This window comes from Eptesicus fuscus, chromosome 5 (genome assembly GCF_027574615.1).
Source record: "Eptesicus fuscus isolate TK198812 chromosome 5, DD_ASM_mEF_20220401, whole genome shotgun sequence".
Taxonomy (NCBI): Eukaryota; Metazoa; Chordata; class Mammalia; order Chiroptera; family Vespertilionidae; genus Eptesicus; species Eptesicus fuscus.
In genome coordinates, this window is record NC_072477.1 from 70,444,655 (window position 1) to 70,452,437 (window position 7,783).

The following is a 7,783-nucleotide window of genomic DNA, read 5'->3' on the forward strand; positions in this document are numbered from 1 at the left end:
AGTGGATTATATGAACAGTAATTTCTACATTTACTGGCTTTGTTTACACTTTCATTATACCTCTACTGCATTATCTGATACCTTCATATAGTTTTCAATCTTATAGCCACTTTAATCTCCTCCTGCACTCAGCATATCTGAGTGAGTTTGTTGGCATAAGGGAATTTTGAAGGTTATATTACAGTACATGAATCAACAGAAAATGAAATGCACTGGAGACATGATCAGCCAGTTTTAATTCATTGCAGAAAGTTATAGATACCAAAATGCATTTAATGTAATCTGATCTCTTTATTCAGTCCTGAATTTATGAGCAATTCACCAGGAGTCAAATGACAACTTTGTTTTAAAAATAGTAGTCTATATTGAATGCCATTTTAATATATCTCTGACATATTTACATTTAAAGAGTAGAGAAAAGTGGAATCTTTGAACATAAATTTCTCTGTTCATAGAAAAGAAAAGCCCGGGAAGGATGATACTTTTGTTCACTGAAACATTATCTGTCATTGTAACAGGTCAGGTTGGTGATAACAGTTAGATAAATCCCGCTCATCAGTACAGCTGGTAAACAGATTAGAAACCCCCTAGATTACTGAACATTTCATTTGAAGGAGGAGGCAAATAACGCCATTGCGCTCAGTGCTATAAAAAACATTCTGTGTCAGCAAGCCTGCTCTTTGCCTAGAAGGATCAAATGTTTTTGGTTCAGGCTGGTCAACAAGAAGATATGGACAGTGGCTTCCCAAACAATTTCCCTAACAGCAACACAAATAGATGTTAAACATCAATCAATTATTGTTTGTTTATAATACGTGATCCTTCACTCACGATTCCAAGTTGTTTTGGTAAGGTTGACCTCATCAAAATCACTGGTGTTACCTGGGAAGAGATAAGATAACCCCTTCTCACTCATATTTGAGAAATCTTTTCTCACACACCATAGCATTGGAATTTAGGTTGAAGGGCAAATGTGGAAATACTAGTTGTTATTTTTATTTTAACATACAAAATTTGTTATCCATTTCAAAGCAAACAAAATTTTCTTTTTTGTGTCTTTGAGAATTTCTCTTTTTTTCTATGAAATGTATTTTTGTAGTTAATAGAAGAGCATGTCTTACTAGATACACTGTCCCCAAATAAATAAAATATCAGCATCATCAAAAGCACACAAACACATAGTTTTACAGGGTACAACACAAAGCCAATTTTGATCATGTTCTTACTTGCATTTACTAAAAAATGTGAGAAAGACTGTAAATCTCTAAATAATTATCTTGCATCAAGAGAAAAGTACAGCACAATTATTTCACAGAAGGTTTTGGAGAGACAACTTGAGAAGACTTTGCTTTAAAAGATATGAAGATATATCACAAATCAAGTCACATGTCTATAACATTAAAACATGGAATTGTACTTAATCAAAAATAAAAGTAAAATAGCTGAAGAAGGCTGTATACTCCCCTCCCCCCCCCCCCCCGCCCCATCACATTATACTAACTTCTGTTTTTGGCAGAAATTAACAACCTTTTCCATTAGTAGGAAAATGTGCTCCGCAAACTCTCAGAGGGCACCACGGCCACCATTACACTTGCAAATACTAGGATACCCGACAGCCTTCTGGGCCGTGGAACAGGCATCAGCAGGAACAGCACTTAGGCCCACTTTCTTCAGGCACTCCCCATCAGACACTTCATTTTCAAGATATGCCACTTCTTTCCATCACAGGCCCATTTCTTTTCTCCATTCATCTACAACTGCTAGCTTTTCCGGTACATTGACTTTCATTTCACAATCCAGTTTTAAGGAAGAGAGTGTCTGCTTTGAACAGGCCCTTTCTGAGATTAATCTCACCTCAATACCACTTTTCTTTAATAAACTTATGCCCATAGCATCTTTTATATCATAAGATACTATTTATTTTGGGTCTCCTGATACATAAATGTGGCCATTGGTGAGACATCCATCAATACTGCAAACCAAAAGTTTTATCTCCTTTACCTTCTCTTTGCCAAAATAGCCATATCTTAATACTTGTTGTTCTGCAATAGGCCAATCAATATCCACATCTGTGTCCACACTGTGCTCAGCGTGCATTTCATAGTAGGCCCTGTAAGTAACCCATCTCTATCAAATGTCTCTTAGCAAAATAAAATGAGCCATTTTCATATAACTCTCCATCCCAATCTTGTCGACGAGGTCATTTAGCTGGATTCAAATTCAGAGGTTCAGCCACTTCACGAACTCCTTTCTGAATTTCACTCCATCGAAACTGATGGCGCCTCACAGCAGAGAAAACAGAATCATATCTTTCTTCCGGAATCATTTCTGCAACTTTTTGAAGGTCAGTAGGATGTAAACATGGAGAAGTAGCTTGAATATTACCTACAATGTCAACCTCATTGTGAAAACTAAGAAATTCTACGATGGCATCTAATGAGGTAGAGCTGTCTTTTGAAACTTCAGAACTTCTTCAATGAACTTGTGCACCAAATTGTTTGGCCACATTCTCAATTTCATCATGGTCCGTTGAAACCCACACACTCTGGAAGACCCCCGAGTCCAGGGCCGCACGCAGGACCCAGCCAATGTGCGGGACCCCCACCAGATGCTTAATGTTCTTCAAAGGGATGCCCTTGCTTCCACCTCGGGCCAGAATTAAGGCCAACCAGGGACAGCCGCCCCGCGGGTTGGAGACTGAGGTGGCGGCCCCCTTCTCCACCACCGAGTCCATCTTCCTCCCACGCCTCCTCCCCAGCTTCTCCACATCCGGAAGCTCTTCTCTCGAGAATTTCTTATTGTTTATGTAAAAAAGCTATGTGATTTTATTAAGCCCAAGGAAATAACATAATCTGATAAGCATCTTAACTTATTAAATGTGGGTATTATTATCATTATTATAAAACCATACTATACAGCACTTACAAAGAGCAATTACATTTAATAATTATGTTTATATTAGTTATATAATTGTATAAAATATATTTTATTAAGAATGTGAGATAAAATTGTAGGTTTCGTAACCAATTTTTTTGTAATAACTAGTGGCCTGGTGCATGGATTCGTGCACATTGAAAGGAAATTAATTAGAAGAAATATTTTAATATTGCTATTTGCCCTTTCTCTATAATAGAAGTGTCAGTCAAATTCACAATCCAAAATGACAGATCAAAACACACGCAAGCAATTGGTGCCAGCGAGAGCTTGATATATATTGTGCATGTGCGAGTCAACATTTATTTTTAAATTGCCAGTGCAAGTCATATGTATTGGCTGGTTGGTCAGTCGGATGGTCAGACAGATGTATAGTCATATATATATATACATACAAATGTATGTGTGTATATATATATATATATATATAGCTTTCTGATGGAGGTCATTCTGAGTGATTAGTTTAATTGATAATTTTGTAACTAGAATTGAATTCTGCATTGCTTTAGAATTATAACATTCATGGTAAACATTTTACTAACAACAATAAAATGACTATTCTTATTTAACAGATGTAAATTTCCATTCCAAAAATATTCCTAACCAAAAATTGACTACTTTTAAATAGTACTTTTATTATTCAGTTCATTTTACACTGGCCAAATAATGACATAGTACTATATTTCCTTTATATTTATTTAAAAAATAGATCATAATGCCCTGGCTGGTGTTTCTAAGTGGTTAGAGCATTGGCCCACATGCCTAAGGGTCTTGGATTTGATTCCTGGTCAAGGGCACATACCTGGTCAGGACAGGGAGCAACCAATCAATGGTGTTTCTCTCACATTGATGTTTCTCTCTCTCTCTCTCTTTCTCTCTCTCTCTCTCTTCCCTCCCATCCACTCTCTCTTTTAAAAAAAGTCATTGGAAAAATATATCCTCAGGTGAGGATTAACAACAAATAAATAAATAAATAAAAAATAAATAAATAAATAAATAAAAGTAGATCATAAGGATGGTAGAAGAGAAAAAAAGTGTTGACATATTGGAAAAGAAAGAATTAATTTGCAGAATCAATGGCCAGATATCCTAAATATTTTAGTTTAGAAACCAGTAGTAAAAACAATTTGTTAGAATCATACAAGGACAGTCTATATTCCCCGAGAGAAAGCTTAATCCAATCTGGTTTAAACAAAGTGAAGGGTGATTTTTCCAGAGTCCAGCAAACATCATTGTTAGAAACTACTTCTTAATGTACAGCCTGAGTATTCCCTTGCTCCATTTCATCTAATTGCTAAATTTCTTTTGTGTTTCTTTCAAAAATTGACTAGCCATACCCTCCCTCAGTTTCCACCCATTCAAACTACATTTAATTCTTTATGTTTTCATTACAGTTCAATTCCTCTAATCAAAGTTGTTTACATTTCTCATTTTTACCCTTTTTGGGGGGAGGGGATAAATCTGTGACACAATAGTGTTTTAATTATGCTCTTTTAAGTGGTGTAATGAAAGAGGCTTTTCTAGAGTATAAACACTGAATTTGTAATGCTGTAGCCCAACTTGTGATGCCTATGAAAATCATATCCCAGGAGCTTTACAATATTAACCATCTATTGTATTTCTTACTTTTGAATATCATATACTTTGAAATTTTCAGGATAAATCTCAAGTGATCTTTATTTACTATACCAGTACAACTTTTCATGGTTATGCCAAGTTTGCCAAATAGAATGAGAATTATATATTGTAACTATGAGCAATCTTTTACAATCTTAATAACTATTTTAACTATATTTAATTGCAAAAGTGAGCACAACAAAAATATAATATCTTTCACAGACAATGGAAGCATTAACACCATCTTGGGTACACAGTCTTTAAATAAAAATAACAAATGATTTAAATTGTCATTATTCTGTGTTAACCTTGGGATGAAATGCCAAAAGTTGTATTAGGCATCAGTGTCGATTGTCTTTTACTTTTAGGCAAGGAGAATGGTGGTGCTGCTAGAATAAATGGAGTAATTGAAAGCAGGTAAGGTTTACAATGAGGAACCATGAGAATGGAGTCTTACACAACAGTTTGGAGGAGGATATGCCTTTAACTTAGGAGCGAGGGCTTAACATTAAAATCAGTATTTGTGGAGGATGAGAGTGCCTGTGGTCCGCTTACACTCTCCCAAACCCCAAATCAACAATCTCTAATTCTTTTGCATCTTTCCCCTTTCTTTCTTCCATCTCAGCTCTTCTCCATACCTACCTTTAGGAGTTGGCTTTTAAAAGGTTGAGATTTAATCCATTCTAGGAAAGTTAACATTTTAACAAGATTTTGCAAGTAAAAAGACTTCAAGATTTCAGGTGTGAAGAAGATACTTTTATTTTTATTATTATTTTGTAATCATTATTATTGAAAGTGTTACATAGATTCCCCCTTTTTTCTCCATTAACCTCTTCCAGCCCACTCCCATGCCCCCCAATAGAAGATACTTTTAAACAAGATGCCGTTTGCATAAATAAATCCAAGGTTCTTGAGTGTGGAATCCATATACTTACTTACTTCAAATTTCAATTGCATTACAAATGTTGCAAATCATTTAGATATAATAGTAAAAATTCTATATAATAAAATGGTAATATGCAAATCCACCGAATGGCGGAAAGACCGGTAGCTATGACACGCACTGACCACCAGGGGGCAGACGCTCACTGTGGGAGCTGCTCCCTGGTGGTCAGTGTGCTCCCTTAGGGGGAGTGCTACTCAGCCACAAGCTGGGCTGATGGCTGGGGAGCACAGTGGTGGTGGCAGGAGCCTCTCCAGCCTCCGTGGCAGCACTAAGCATGTCCAGACTGCTAAAGGGTACAGGTGGGGCTGAGGGGACCACCCTGCCCGCTCCGAGTGCACATATGTCATGCACCGGGCCTCTAGTATTTTATAATTATCAGTAATGTGATAGAATTGATCAAGTATATAAAACCAGTTATGCAAATTGGCTAGTATGAGTAAGAATTCTTTGTTTGATGCTAATATTGAAACTTTTCCATTTTGGTAGAAAATACTAGCAAAAAAAAAAAAAGATGAGGGTCAACTTTTTTGAAATATCAATCATTATCTTGTCCTGATAACCTGTGCCTGCTCCACCAATTTCTGTTCAGTTATATCTCTGCAGTATGCTGTCTAGGACACCTCTTCATTTTGCTGCATGGGTAGTCATGTCTTCTTGAAAACCATGGGTCTGCTTACCAGAAATAATCTTAAGAACAGTTATGCTCTTGATAGGAGCAAATGAAGCAATGGTTAATTGATGACAGTCATAAAAGAATAAACATAGCAATATTACAAATATTAATACAATCCGTGGTCTTCATACCAAACTTTGAAATTTGTTTTTACCCACTGGTCAGTAATTGTATACAATTAAACATTGTTCCATTATATGTGCATTAATTTGAATATTTATAACTCTTTTGCACTTAGAAATTTGCTAACTATATTGCCAGTGCTATCTCAGAGCGCAAAAATAAAAGAAAGCACTGATAGAGAAGTCAAAACAGAAAATAAAAACTCTGAGTGTAGTTGAACCCAAAGGTTAGGGGCAATGGTGTGGAAAGGAAAGCTGGGATACAAAATGATGCCTGTTAATTCATATAACAACTGCATTTACCCATTTGAGGTAATGCAAATGCATGATAAAAGTAAAATGACCAAATCCAATTATATGCATCAATTCTATCTTCTTGAGCAATTATCATTCTTTCGTAAACTGTAATTTTGGCCACTTGTGTGTACCAACCCTTAATTGTCAGTAATTCTCTAGTTTTCTAGCATTTTGTAATGAGATATTTTAGCAGACAACACTGCTGCTGCCAGCTATTTACATTGTAGAACTGAATTGCCAAACAGACATATAAAAAACATGGGAGGCAGCCACTTGCAGCATTCTTAAATATTTTGCTTATTTACTCGATATTTAAAGACAGCAAATTATTGACAGAATCAGTGGTAATCTTGAGGGTCCCAGGGCCATGGCTACTATTTTTCTTCCCATGTCATAATCTCATTAAGAATTGTAGAAATCTTTTTCCTGTTTTAAATGATACCATGTAGGCAAGAAAAATCACAATTCTACTATTGCTTATTTAGGTGTTACTAAAACTTTCCATTTTTTCTTGGAAATATAATTTCAATAAACTCCAGAAATAGAAACTGGTCATCATATACAAACCAATTTTTTAAAAAATGTCTGTGTGTACTTCCTACAGGACTGGAGACTTGAATGTTTTCCATAGAACCAAGTCAGTGGGGTGGTGGCATTGTCTAGGAATTAATGTGAGGGGGAGTTAAGATGGGCATGGTTAGGAACACTCCCTAGATTGCTTCACTCTTTTTTTTTTTTTTTTAAGGAAGCCAGTGGGAATCTTAAATGCATGTTACTAAGTAAAAGAAGCCAATTTGAAAAGGCTTCATACTGTATGATTCCAACTATATGGCAGCCTGGAAAAGGTAAAACTATAGAGATAATAAAAAGATCAGTGGTTCGTTATCAGATGTGGGGGTGTGGGGAGAGATGAACAGGCAGAGCACAGAGGATTTTTAGGGCAATGAAAATCCTCTGTATGGTATAATGATAGATATGTATCATTGTACATTTGTTTGTGCCCATAGAATGTACAACATCAAGACAGAATACTAAGGTAAACTATGAATTTGGGGTAATTATGATGTGCCAATGTAGGCTTTCCCTTGGTAAAACATGTCCCATTCTCGTGAGTGGATGCTGATAATGGGGGAGATTAAGCATGGGCACCAGCAAAAGGAACATGAGAAATATCAGTACCTCTGGTTTAATGTT

At 36.0% G+C, this 7,783-nt stretch overlaps 1 pseudogene; it reads right to left on the reverse strand.

The window, feature by feature from the left end:
* Window positions 1-1,491: 1,491 nt before the first annotated feature.
* Window positions 1,492-2,734, reverse strand: LOC103287291 (N-acylneuraminate cytidylyltransferase-like; annotated as a pseudogene).
* Between the last annotated feature and the right edge of the window lie 5,049 nt (window positions 2,735-7,783).